The sequence below is a fragment of the Canis aureus genome, chromosome X, assembly GCF_053574225.1.
Source record: "Canis aureus isolate CA01 chromosome X, VMU_Caureus_v.1.0, whole genome shotgun sequence".
Lineage (NCBI taxonomy): Eukaryota > Metazoa > Chordata > Mammalia > Carnivora > Canidae > Canis > Canis aureus.
In genome coordinates, this window is record NC_135649.1 from 49,564,618 (window position 1) to 49,577,425 (window position 12,808).

At 37.9% G+C, this 12,808-nt stretch overlaps 1 protein-coding gene across 8 annotated transcripts in view; it reads left to right on the forward strand.

The window, feature by feature from the left end:
- SYTL4 (synaptotagmin like 4) overlaps positions 1-12,808 on the forward strand; it is a 79,647-nt gene that overhangs the window by 33,899 nt on the left and 32,940 nt on the right. The window lies entirely within an intron of this gene.

Here is a 12,808-nt window from a genome sequence, read left to right on the forward strand (position 1 = left end):
TGCCCTGGGTCACATTGACATTTTCACAATATTAATTCTGCCAATCCATGAGCATGGAATATTTTTCCATCTCTTTGTGACTTGCTCAATTTCTTTCAGAAGTGTTCTATAGTTTTTAGGGTATAGATCCTTTACCTCTTTGGTTAGGTTTATTCCTAGGTATCTTATGCTTTTGGGGGCAATTGTAAATGGGATTGACTCCTTAATTTCTCTTTCTTTAGTCTCATTGTTAGTGTATAGAAATGCCACTGACTTCTGGGCATTGATTTTGTATCCTGCCACACTGCCAAATTGCCGTATGAGTTCTAGCAATCTTGGGGTGGAGACTTTTGGGTTTTCTATGTAGAGTATCATGTCATCGGCGAAGAGGGAGAGTTTGACTTCTTCTTTGCCAATTTGAATGCCTTTAATGTCTTTTTGTTGTCTGACTGCTGAGGCTAGGACTTTCAGTACTATGTTGAATAGCAGTGGTGAGAGTGGACATCCCTGTCGTGTTCCTGATCTTAGGGGAAAGGCTCCCAGCGCTTCCCCATTGAGTATGATATTTGCTGTGGGCTTTTCGTAAATGGCTTTTAAGATGTTGAGGAATGTTCCCTCTATCCCTACACTCTGAAGAATTTTGATCAGGAATGGATGCTGTATTTTGTCAAATGCTTTCTCTGCATCTAATGAAGGGATCATATGGTTCTTGGTTTTTCTCTTGCTGATATGATGAATCACATTGATTGTTTTACGAATGTTGAACCAGCCTTGCGTCCCGGGAATAAATCCTACTTGGTCATGGTGAATAATTTTCTTAATCTACTGTTGGATTCTATTGACTAGTATCTTGTTGAGAATTTTTGCATCCATGTTCATCAGGGATATTGGTCTATAATTCTCCTTTTTGGTGGGGTCTTTGTCTGGTTTTGGAATTAAGGTGATCCTGGCCTCATAGACCAAATTTGGAAGTACTCCATCTCTTTCTATCTTTCCAAACAGCTTTAGTAGAATAGGTATGATTTCTTCTTTAAACGTTTGATAGAATTCCCCAGGGAAGCCATCTGGCCCTGGACTTTTGTGTCTTGGGAGTTTTTTTTTTTTTTTTCTTGGGAGGTTTTTGATGACTGCTTCAATTTCCTCCCTGGTTATTGACCTGTTCAGGTTTTCTATATCTTCCTGTTCCAGTTTGGTAGTTTGTGGCTTTTCAGAAATATGTCCATTTCGTCTAGATTGCCTAATTTATTGGCGTATAGCTGTTCATAATATGTTTTTAAAATTGTATTTCCTTGGTGTGGGTAGTGATCTCTCCTTTCTCATTTATGATTTTATTAATTTGAGTCTTCTCTCTCTTCTTCTTAATAAGGCTGGCTAATGGTTTATCTATCTTATTAATTCTTTCAAAGAACCAACTCCTGGTTTTGTTGATCTGTTCCACAGTTCTTCTGGTCTCAATTTCGTTGAGTTCTGCTCGATTCTTTATTAACTCTCTTCTTCTGCTGGGTGTAGGATCTATTTGCTGTTTTTTCTCTAGCTCCTTTAGGTGTAAGTTTAGCTTTTGTATTTGAGTTCTTTCCAGTTTTTGGATGGCTGCTTGTATTGCGATGTATTTCCCCCTCAGGACTGCTTTTGCTGCATCCCAAAGATTTTGAATGGTCGTATCCTCATTCTCATTAGTTTCCATGAATCTTTTTAATTCTTCCTTAATTTCCTGGTTGACCCTTTCATCTTTTAGCAGGATGGTCCTTAAGCTCCACGTGTTTGAAGTCCTTCCAAACTTCTTGTTGTGATTTAGTTCTAATTTCAAGGCATTATGGTCTGAGAATATGCAGGGGACGATCCCAGTCTTTTGGTATCAGTTCAGACCCGATTTGTGACCCAATATGTGGTCTATTCTGGAGAAAGTTCCATGTGCACTTGAGAAGAATGTGTATTTAGTTGAGTTTGGATGTAAAGTTCTGTAGATATCTGTGAAATCCATCTGGTCCAGTGTATCATTTAAAGCTCTCGTTTCTTTGGAGATGGTGTGTTTAGAAGACCTATTGAGTGTAGAAAGTGCTAGATTGAAGTCACCAAGTATAAGAGTTTTATTATCTAAGTATGTCTTAACTTTGGTTATTAATTGATTGATATATTTGGGAGCTCCCACATTCGGGGCATGTATATTGAGGATTGTTAAGTCCTCTTGTTGGATAGATCCTTTAAGTGTGATATAGTGTCCCTCTTCATCTCTCACTAGTCTTCGTGGTAAATTTTAGTTTATCTGATATAAGGATGGCTACCCCTGCTTTCTTTTGAGGACCATTTGAATGGTAAATGGTTCTCCAACCTTTTATTCTCAGGCTGTAGGTGTCCTTCTGTCTAAAATGAGTCTCTTTTAGACAGCAAATAGATGAGTCCTGCTTTTTTATCCAGTCTGAAACCCTGCGACTTTTGATGGGGTCATTTAAGCCCGTTCACGTTCAGAGTTACTATTGAAAGATAGGAGTTTAGTGTCATCATGATATCTATTCAGTCCTTGTTTTTGTGGATTGTTCCACTGAGCTTCTTCTTAAGGTGGAATTTTAAGAGTCCCCCTTAAAATTTCTTGCAGAGCTGGTTTGGAGGTAACATATTCTTACAGTTCCTGCCTGTTTTGGAAGCTCTTTATCTCTCCTTCTATTCTGAATGAGAGCCCTGCTGGATAAAGTATTCTTGGTTGCATGTTCTTCTCATTTAGGACCCTGAATATATCCTTCCAGCCCTTTCTGGCCTGCCAGGTCTCTGTGGAGAGGCCTGCTGTTACCCTAGTAATCCTCCCCATAAAAGTCAGGGATTTCTTGTCTCTTGCTGCTTTAAGGATCTTGTCTTTATCTTTGGAATTTGCAAGCTTAACTATTAAATGTCGAGGTGTTGAACAGTTTTTATTGATTTTAGGGGGGGATCTCTCTATTTCCTGGATCTGAATGCCTGTTTCCCTTCCCAGATTAGGAAAATTTTCAGTTATGATTTGTTCAAGTACATATTCTGGCCCTCTGTCCCTTTCGGCGCCCTCGGGAACCCCAATTAAATGTAGGTTTTTCTTCCTCAGGCTGTCACTTATTTCCCTTAATCTGTGTTCATGGTCTTTTAATTGTCTGTCTCTTTTTTCCTCAGTTTCCCTCTTTGCCATCAACTTGTCTTCTATGTCACTCACTCGTTCTTCCACCTCGTTAACCCTCATCGTTAGGACTTCTAGTTTGGATTGCATGTCATTCAATTGATTTTTCATTTCTGCCTGATTATATCTAAATTCTGCACTCATGATGTCTCTTGAGTCCTTTATGCTTTTTTCTAGAGCCACCAGTAGCTTTATAATAGTGCTTCTGAATAGGCTTTCTGACATTGAATTGTAATCCAAATTTTGTAACTCTGTGGTAAATTGAACACCAATAAAAATTAATTTATTAAAAAAAAACACGGGGGAGTATCTTCTGCTTCTGTATACTTTAAGTTCCTTGACTTCCCCTGGAACTTCTCCGTCTAGCTGGTCTTCTGGGGGAGGGGCCTGTTGTGCTGATTTTCAGGTGTTAGCACTTGGGGGAGCTGCTCTGCCCCCTGCCTGGTGCAGGGCTCAGTGAGTAATGTTGATCCTGTTTATCCTGTGAGGGCACTGTGAGGCTCAGTGGGGGTTGTTTACCACCTGAGGCCCCAGGAGGAACAACCCCAGTGGCTGCGGCCAGCTCTGGAGCCCTGGATTCAGCTCCCGCAGTAACTACAGAGTTCTCCGTCTGCAGGGGCCTGGATGCTCTGTTGGTGGGGCCTCTGATTTGTTTATATCGGGGCAGGAGCGTCCTTGCTGTCCTGTGCCCTCCTGGCCAATGCCTGTCCCAGGAGGAGGTCGGATTCTGGGTTGTGTCCCCGGTGCTCAGTGGTCCTGGGCCTGCGCTGTTGGATTCGCGCTCCCGGGCCGCGGAGCCGCCGCCCGAGCCCCTCTGAGCTGCTCCCGGGTCCAGCCGTGCGCGTGCGCGCTGCAGCCCTTAGGGAGCTCGGCCACTCTCCCCGGGGCCCAGGTGTCTGTTAGTGTCTCCGGGAGCCTGAGGGCTTCCCCGCCCCTCTTGGGATCCTGCTCTAACTCCCTGCAGGCGCGTTTCCTTCCAGGAAGATTTGTGAAGCTCCTGCTTCTCCTGGACGGTGCTTTCCTTTTTTTTTTTGCATTTTCCATTTGTTTGTTTGTTTGTTTGTTTGTTTATTTATTTATTTATTTTTTTTTTATTATTATTTTTAATAATAAATTTTTTATTGGTGTTCAATTTACCAACATACAGAATAACACCCAGTGCTCATCCCATCAAGTGCCCCCCCAGTGCCCGTCACCCATTCACTCCCACCCCCCGCCCTCCTCCCCTTCCACCACGCCCAGTTCGTTTCCCAGAGTTAGGAGTCTTTATGTTCTGTCTCCCTTTCTGATATTTCCCACCCATTTCTTCTCCCTTCCCTTATATTCCCTTTCACTATTATTTATATTCCCCAAATGAATTCTGGGGACACTCGCCCCGGCCTTAGCCCGGCTCCTCGTGGGGCCCCTCCCCCTGGGATGCCTTTTTTTTTGTTTTGTTTTGTTTTCCGTCTTCCTACCGTGATAGAAGCGTGAACTTTTCTCACTGTAGCATTCCAGCTGTTCTCTCTTTAAATCTCAGGCCAAATTCATAGATTTTCAGGATGATTTGAAGGTTATCTAGGTAATTTGGTGGGGACAGGTGACTTGGGGACCCTACTCTTCTGCCATCTTGCCCCTCCCTCTCTTTTCACATTTTAAACAATTGATTCAAAACTCACCGAAATTCTTCATGGAAGAGGTACAAGATAAAACACATTTTAGGCTACAAAACTAAATAATAATGGAAACAAAGTCAAATTTATTGTGTATTATTTAATATTTATTAAAAAAAAAAAAAAACATCTGCACAGTGAAGGAAACCATCGAAGAGGCAGCCTACCGAATGAGAGAAGAGATTTGTAAATGATATATCTGATAAGGGTTTAATATCCAAAATATATAAAGAATTTACATAGCCCAACACCAAAAAACCCCCAAATAATGTGATTAAAACTGGGCAGGCGAGCTGAATAGATATTTTCCCAAAGACCTACAAGTCGTCAACAGACACATGAAAAGATCTTCACAGTATCACTAATTATCATGGAAATGCAATTCAAAAACCACAATGAGATATCACCTTACACCTGTCAGAATAACTAAAATAAAAAAGACAGGGGTGCCTGGATGGTTCAGTTAGTTAAGTGTCTGCCTTTGGCTCAGATCATGGTCTCAGGGTCCTGGAATTGAACTCTGCATCAGGCTCCTTGCTCAACGGGGAGCCTGCTTCTCTCTCTACTTCTGCCCCTTACTCCCCTGTTTGTGCTGTTGCTTAAATAAATAAGTAAATAAAATCATTGGGGAAAAAATGCCCCAAAACCAAAAAGACAAAAAATGACAAGGATGTGGAGAAAAAGGAAACCTTGTGTGCTGTTGGTAAGAATGCAAATTGGTGTAGCCTCTGTGGAAAAGAGTATGGAGGTTCCTCAAAAAATTTAAAATAGAATTACTGTATGATCCAGTAATTCCACTGCTGGTTGTTTGCCCAAAGAAGAAGAAACTACTAATTGAAAAAGATATATGCACCTCTGTTTATTGCAGCATTATGTACAATACCCAAGATATGGAAGCAACTCAAGTGTCCACCAATAGATAAATGGAGATTGTGTGTGTGTGTGTGTGTGTGTGTGTGTGTATAGATAGATTGGTAGATAGATAGATAGATAGATAGATAGATAGATAGATGATAGATAGAGGAATATTATTCAGCTGTAAAAAAAGAATGAGAACTTGCCATTTGTAATGACATGGGTGGACCTAAAGAGTATAATGCTACGGGCAATAATTCAGTCAGAAAAAGACAAATATACAATTTCACTTGTGGAATTTAAGAAACCAAACAAATGAAAAAAAAAAAAGACAAAAAGCCAGACTCTTAAATACAGGAACAAACTGGTGGTTCCCAGAGAGGAAGTGGGTGGGGAGGGGATGAGTGAAATAGACAAAGGGGATTAAGAGTACACTTCTCTTGATGAGCACTGAATAACGTATAGAACTCTTGAATCGTATTGTACACCTGAAGCTAGTATACCACTATATGTTAATTATACTTCAATAAAAATAAGATGCATATAAATAGATATAATAAAACACCTCTTAGAAGAAAAAACCCCTCTGACATAAAGCAACATTTTATTGTTTGAATACATTTAGAATTTCCTAGTGTTTTATAGGTATTCTTGGGTGGTAAAACCTCTGATTACAAGATATGGTTATATTTAATTTTAAAACTTTAAAAAACAAACTTTATGGAGGTATAATTTACATATGATAAAAATTTACATATGATAAACTACATTTTAAAAAGTATAGAGTTTGATACATTTTGACATCTGATATATATATATATTTAAACTATCACCAAAATCAAGACAGTAAACATTCATTACCTTCAAGTTTCCTTGTGCCATTTTATAATCTTTCCTTCCTATCCTTATCTACTATAAAACCCCTATCCAGCAGCTACTGATCTGTTTTCTACCACTATACATTAATTTTCATTTTCTAGAGTTTTATAGGTATTCCTTTTTGTTCAACTTTTTTTTTCAGTCAGCATTATTATTCTGAGACTGAGCTGTATTGCATATTGTAGTAGCTCATTCCTTTCTATTATTGAGTAGTATTCCATATACCACTTTCTAAAAAATCCATTCACATCTTAATAAACATTTGTGTTGTTTCTAGTTTTTGGCTATTATAACTAATGCTGTTATTAGCATTCACATGCAAATCTTTGCATGGACATATGTTTTTGCTTTTCTTGGGTAAATACCTATACATAGAAAGGCTGGGTCATATGGGAGATATATGTTTAACTTTTTGAGAAATTACTAAAATCTTTTCCAATGTGGCTGTACCATTTATATTCCCACTACAGTGCATGAGAGCTTTACTTGCTTCAAATTCTGGTCAACATTTGGTATACTTTTTAATCTAGCCATTACAGTAACTGTGTAGTGGTATCTCATCATGATATTAGTTTGCATTTTACTTAATGATTAATGATGTTGAGCGTATTTTCATGAGTTGATTTGCTATTCATATGTTTTATTTGGTGATATATTAAAATTTTTAAAAATTAAAATATAATCCACTTAAACCCATTTAAATTTAAACCATTTAAAAATTTGGGTTCTGTAATTTTTCTATTTTTTTATTTTTTTTCTGTAATTTTTTTAAATTATAGTTTTGAGATTTCGTTATATATTAATATTCTGGATACAAGTCCTTATTAGATATACTATTTGCAGATGTTTTCTTCTAGTAAATGTCCTTTTATTTTTTTTATCAGCATCTTTCAAAGGGGAGAATTTTTAATTTAATTAAAAAAATTTTTTTGTATATTTTTTATTGGAGTTTGATTTGCCAACATATAGTATAACACCAGTGCTCATCCCCTCAAGTGCCCCCTTCAGTGCCCATCACCCTGTCACCCCATCCCCCCGCTGACCTCCCCTTCCACTACCCCTTTTTCATTTCCTAGAGTTAGTAGTCTCTCATGTTTTGTAACCCTTTCTGATTTTTCCCACTCATTTTCTCTCCTGTGCCCTATGATCCCTTTCACTATTTTTTATATTTCCCATATGAATGAAACCATATAATGATTGTCCTTCTCCGATTGACTTACTTCACTCAGCATAATACCCTCCAATACCATCCACATCGAAGCAAATGGTGGGCATTCATCATTTCTAATGGCTCAGTAATATTCCATTGTATACATAGACCACATCTTCTTTATCCATTCATCTTTCAATGGATACCGAGGCTCCTTCCACAGTTTGGCTATTGTGAACATTGCTATAAACATTGCGGTGCAGGTATCTCCGCCTTTCACTGCATCTGTATCTTTGGGGTAAATCCCCAGCAGTGCAATTGCTGGGACACAGGATAGCTCTATTTTTAACTCTTGGAGGAACCTCCACTCAGTTTCCCAGAGTGGCTGTACCAGTTCACATTCCCACCAACAGTGCAAGGGGGTTGCCCTTTCTCTACATTCTCTCCAACAGTTGTTGTTTCCTGTCTTGTTAATTTTCCCCATTCTCACTGGTGTGAGGTGGTATCTCATTGTGGTTTTGATTTGTATTTCCCTGATGGCAAGTGATGTGGAGCATTTTCTCATGTGCTTGTTGCCCATGTGTATGTCTTCTTTGGTGAAATATCTGTTCATGTCTTTTGCCCATTTCATGATTGGATTGTTTGTTTCTTGGGTGTTGAGTTTCATAAGTTCCTTATAGATACTGGATACTAGCCCTTTATCTGATATGTCATTTGCAAATATCTTCTCCCATTCTGTAGGTTGTCTTTCAGTTTTGTTGACTGTTTCTTTTGCTGTGCAGAAGCTTTTTATCTGATTTGAATTAACTAATTAAAATTTAATTGATATTTAATTTTAATAATCATAATTTATTTAATAATTAATTTAATTATAATATTTAATCATATCAATTATAATTTATTTAATTATTTAATTATAATTTAATAATAATTTTAATTAATTAATTAATTATATTTGATTTGAATTAATTTTTTCTACTACAAAGTATAATCTGCTGCTAACCCCATTCTGCGTATTTTTTCTTTTTTTTTTTTTTCTGCGTATTTTTTCATCTCAGATGTTGTAGTTTTTATCTCTAGGTTTGATTTGGGTATTTATAAAAGATCTTCCATGTCTTTATTTAACTTTTAAAAATTGGAATGCAGTTAAAATGACTGTTCTAATGATTTTTTTTTGCTAATTCTAACCTTTTTGTCAATTCTTGGTGAGTTTATTATGATTTATCTCCTCTTCATGGACTGTATTTTCCTACGTTTTTGCATGCCTGTTAATTTTTTAAATTGAAGTATAATTGACACATAGTGTTATATTAATTTCAGGTTTACACCACAATGATTTGATAACTCTATAAGTTATGCTATGTTGAATTCACCTCAAGTGTAGGTACAATCTGTTACCTTACAACACTATTAAAATGTCATTGACCGTGTTCCCTATGCTGTACCTTTCATCATTGTGACTTATTCATTCCAAAACTGGAAACCTGTACCTCCCACGCCCCTTCACCCATTTACTTGTTATTCCACACCCCCTGCACTCTGCCAACCACTAGTTTGTTCTTAGTTTCTTTTTTTGTTTATTTATTTGTTTCATTTTTTAAGATTCCACATACAAATGAAATCATATGGTATTTGCCTTTCCGTATATGACTTATTTAATTTAGCATAATACCCTCTAGCTTCATCCATTTCATTGTAAATCATGCCTGTTAGTTTTTTATTGGGTACCATATATTGTGAATTTTACTTTGCTGAGTGCTGCATATTTTTATATTACTACAAATATGCTTGATATCTGTTCTGGGATGTACTTGAATTACTTGGAAACAGATTGATCCTTTCAGGCTGTTTTGTTTAGATTCATTAGGCAGGACAAGAGCAGTATACATATTCTGGGGCTAATTAATTCCCATTATGGAACCAAGACTCTTATGAGTACTTTGTCTCATGCCCTGTGAATCATAAAGTTTTTCAATTTGTCTGGTAGAACAGGCACTACTCCTGGCCCTATGTGGGTGACAGTGTTCTTTTGAATCCTTTCAGTTGGTTCTGTCCTTGGCCTAGGGTACTTTCATCACAGGCATGCCATGCACTGACCAGTGCTCTGCTGAATACTCAAGGGAAACCCTTGGCAGCTCCCCAATGATCTGTGTGCAACTCTCTCAGGTACTCTGTCCTATGAACTTTAGCCACCTGGGTTTTCCGACTTTCAGCTCTGTCACCTCAGCTCAAGGAATTTACCAAGTTCTGCTTACATCCCTGTTCCCTGCACCATAGCCTGGAAACTGTCTCAAGACAGTGAGCCTGGAAAATCGGAGTTCTCACTCTATTATTATCTCTCAGGGATCTCAGATCTTCATTGCCTGATGTTCAGTGTCTTGAAAGCCACAACTGTTTCATATATTTTATCCATTTGGGGCAGTGGCTTGCTTCAGGCAAGGTGGAAATCCATTTTTTTGTTACTTCATCTTAGCTAGAATTAGAAGTACACTGACATTCAAAAATCCCAAATTTTGGGGGCAGCCTGGGTGGCTCAGTGGTTTAGCACCACCTTCAGCCCACGGCCTGATCCTGAAGACCTGGGATCGAGTCCCATGTCAGGCTCCCTGCATGGAGCCTGCTTCTCCCTCTGCCTGTGTCTCTGCCGCCACCCTCCCCCCACTCCGCCGTGTCTCTCATGAGTGAATAAAATCTTTTTAAAAATCCCAAATTTTCATTACCAATTATAATTTTAGCCCAGTTTCATTCTAACCTTTCAAAAATATAGACACTATCACATTTTTTGTCATAGCTATATCAATTCTGATTATCTATATTCAAGAATATACAGAATCTGACACATAGCAGTGTAAATCTCATCACTAGTCAGTTCCTGTATAAAACATAGTATCGTTTGCGTAACAACAGCAGTTTAATTTGGAGCTTCTTGGTTAAACTAATATACTTTGAAAGACTCTGGTTCACTTTTTCATGTTCAGTTAAGTATAAATTTTACCAAAATTGTCCATTTTCCTTGGTCCAAACAGCAAAATGCTCTTAACATATCACTTTGATGGGACATAACCAATAATCCAATAGAATTTATATGCAAGACCATCACATAAATACTACTTGTAGGTTTATAGGAACACATTAGTACCAGTTCAGTCTTTTTGTCCTTGAACATGGATCAGTTTTTCTGAAATTCTGTCACTTGAATATTGTCAGCATAGTTTCTCACTTCTAAAAACAATCAAACTTTAAATGGTGTCTAGATGCACTTTAACTCACGATTTGTCTATATTCTTTAAAAGAAAGTAAATGCCATTTTTCAAGTCCCAGTTAAGTCTTTTTTTTAAAGATTTTATTTATTTAGTCGAGAGAGAGAGAGAGAGAGAGAGAGAGGCAGAGACATAGGCAGAGAGAGAAGCAGGCTCCATGCAGGGAGCCTGATGTGGGGCTCAATCCTGGGACCCCAGGATCATGCCCTGGGCTGAAGGCAGGTGCTCAACCACTGAGCCACCCAGATGTCCCCCAGTTCAGTCTTAAAGCATGAGTACACATATAAACCTGACAAAATAAAGTAACAGATAACATTCTCTGTTATCAACATTCTTTTTTTAAAAGATTTTATTTATTTATTCATGAGAGAGAGAGAGAGGCAGAAACACAGGCAGAGGGAGAAGCAGGCTCCACGCAGGGAGTCTGATGAGGGACTCGATCCTGATGTCCCAGGATCATGCCCTGGGCCAAAGGCAGGCGCTAAACCACTGAGCCACCCAGGGATCCCTCTGTTATCAACATTCTTTTTTGTTGTTGTTGTTATCAATGTTCTTGAACACTACTTCAAGCACTTTACATATTTTAAAAACTAATTTAATCTTTATAACAAGCCCCAAAGGGTAGGTAATTATCTTCATTTTACAAATGAGGAAATTGAAGCAGTGAGAAGTATAGTAACTTGCCCAGGGTCACACAACTATTGAATAGTGAGGTTGAAATTCAAATGTAAGCAGTCTGGCTCCAGAGTCTGTACTCTTAACCGTGACACCATCCTGCTTCAGGAAAACAAAAACCACTTTTCTCTCAGCTCTATTACTGCTCTTCAATTTCTGTGAGTTAAGTTTAAACACATAAATATATTTCTGGGTGAAGACATTCAGTAAACATTTATTGAACTTATATTGTGTATCAGACACTGTGCTAAGTAAGTTCCTGAGGATATGAAGTCCAGATACAGTGCCTGCCCCCAAGGAGATTGCATATGGTATAAGTTTCTAGTTTGAACATGCAGTATGTATTTAGGAGAGAGAGAAGTACCAAGGTGCCCAACAAAGTAAACACAGTTTCAACTTTGGGAGCACAAACAATTATTTTTAATGTAAATACTATTTTTATAAGGATTTCTACATTTTTAATCATCCTTTTCATATTTTGGGCCCTTGTCCAAGGTCATATACCTAATAAGTAGCAAAGCTAAGATTTGAATCTAAGTCTGTCTTACACCATTATGTTCATTCTATGCTTCCTACCAGTTGACCCAGTTTTTTGTTTTTATACCTCATCTTCAGAATTTAAAATAACTCGAGAGCAGTCTCGCCACCACTTCTTGAAAACTAGCTGTTAGTATTAATGTTCACTTATTAATTATTATTATCTTCTAATCTCTAGGTTTAGGGTATAATTAGCTATATCTACTTGGATCTGTAATTGAGAGAGTATGTTAACCTTCCATTTTGATAGATTTTCAGCTTCCCCTGGCTTTTGTATTTGGGTTAAAATATCCTGAATTTTGAGTGGTAAGTGTATATAATTTTCCAAGTCAACAAACCATCCTTTCTAAAATAACTTCCCATGGGTATGAGGTCCCACAAGGGTGCCATATTAAGATATTTAATCTGAGTCTTGACACCCCACAATTAACATGGAACAAATTGTCCATCAGAGTTTGGACATGAACACTCATGTTACCTGAGCTGTGGTTTTCTCAATAGATAATCCTTGCTCTTTTGACAACACATCTGGGACTGAATTTCAGTGAAAAGTGTTAACAAGTAATTTTGGGGTTTGGTTTCTCCACTAAACCGTAGTATTCATCAGTTGGGAGAATATGAAAGGTCACAGGTTTCCTAACTTCAAACCTGTCTGGTTTTACCTGTGCATCCATTATTTTTC